General features: G+C 48.9%; 2 non-coding genes across 2 annotated transcripts; both read left to right on the top strand.

The window, feature by feature from the left end:
* Window positions 1–448: 448 nt before the first annotated feature.
* On the top strand, window positions 449–567 carry LOC123178045 (5S ribosomal RNA). Its single transcript, XR_006489286.1, has one exon. It is a non-coding gene; the product is annotated as a 5S ribosomal RNA (ribosomal RNA).
* Window positions 568–934: 367 nt separating this feature from the next.
* Window positions 935–1,053, top strand: LOC123178046 (5S ribosomal RNA). The gene has a single exon (XR_006489287.1). It is a non-coding gene; the product is annotated as a 5S ribosomal RNA (ribosomal RNA).
* Window positions 1,054–1,469: the final 416 nt, after the last annotated feature.

The raw sequence follows: 1,469 nt of genomic DNA, 5'->3' as shown, positions 1-1,469 counted from the left end.
CAGAACTCCGAAGTTAAGCGTGCTTGGGCGAGAGTAGTACTAGGATGGGTGACCTCCTGGGAAGTCCTCGTGTTGCATTCCTTTTATAATTATTTTTTGCGCCTTGTGACAAACATGTCGCACGTGCGCGATATATATTAATCCCGTTATATTATGTTTGACGTTTGCGATATGTTTAAGCTCGATGCTCATTGCTCGCGCGTCTTGGGGCGGCTTTGTGGCGCGAAGAGCGCGTTCTGAAAGGGGTGGAAAAAACTCGTGTTGCTGCGGTATGGAGGGAGGGGTGGAAACCGTGGAAAACTCGTCTCCGTGATTGAGCGGGAGAGTAAGTAGTATAGGACATTATCCATTGTTAGGGAACGATTGTAATGGTAGTGAGAATGTAGAATCGTCTTTGGAGCGGACCTGGGAGTGGCAAGCATAAGGGACGAAGACGGGGAAACATGTCGGATGCGATCATACCAACACTAAAGCACCGGATCCCATCAAAACTCCGAAGTTAAGCGTGCTTGGGCGAGAGTAGTACTAGGATGGGTGACCTCCTGGGAAGTCCTCGTGTTGCATTCCTTTTATAATTATTTTTTGCGCCTTGTGACAAACATGTCGCACGTGCGCGATATATATTAATCCCGTTATATTACGTTTGACGTTTGCGATATGTTTAAGCTCGATGCTCATTGCTCGCGCGTCTTGGGGCGGCTTTGTGGCGCGAAGAGCGCGTTCTGAAAGGGGTGGAAAAAACTCGTGTTGCTGCGGTATGGAGGGAGGGGTGGAAACCGTGGAAAACTCGTCTCCGTGATTGAGCGGGAGAGTAAGTAGTATAGGACATTATCCATTGTTAGGGAACGGTTGTAATGGTAGTGAGAATGTAGAATCGTCTTTGGAGCGGACCTGGGAGTGGCAAGCATAAGGGACGAAGACGGGGAAACATGTCGGATGCGATCATACCAACACTAAAGCACCGGATCCCATCAAAACTCCGAAGTTAAACGTGCTTGGGCGAGAGTAGTACTAGGATGGGTGACCTCCTGGGAAGTCCTCGTGTTGCATTCCTTTTATAATTATTTTTTGCGCCTTGTGACAAACATGTCGCACGTGCGCGATATATATTAATCCCGTTATATTATGTTTGACGTTTGCGATATGTTTAAGCTCGATGCTCATTGCTCGCGCGTCTTGGGGCGGCTTTGTGGCGCGAAGAGCGCGTTCTGAAAGGGGTGGAAAAAACTCGTGTTGCTGCGGTATGGAGGGAGGGGTGGAAACCGTGGAAAACTCGTCTCCGTGATTGAGCGGGAGAGTAAGTAGTATAGGACATTATCCATTGTTAGGGAACGGTTGTAATGGTAGTGAGAATGTAGAATCGTCTTTGGAGCGGACCTGGGAGTGGCAAGCATAAGGGACGAAGACGGGGAAACATGTCGGATGCGATCATACCAGCACTAAAGCACCGGATCCCATCAGAACTCCGA

The sequence above is a fragment of the Triticum aestivum genome, unplaced genomic scaffold, assembly GCF_018294505.1.
Source record: "Triticum aestivum cultivar Chinese Spring unplaced genomic scaffold, IWGSC CS RefSeq v2.1 scaffold120844, whole genome shotgun sequence".
NCBI classification, from domain to species: Eukaryota; Viridiplantae; Streptophyta; class Magnoliopsida; order Poales; family Poaceae; genus Triticum; species Triticum aestivum.
The sequence above is the reverse complement of the archived record's forward strand: the minus strand, read 5'-3'. Positions and strand labels throughout refer to the sequence as shown.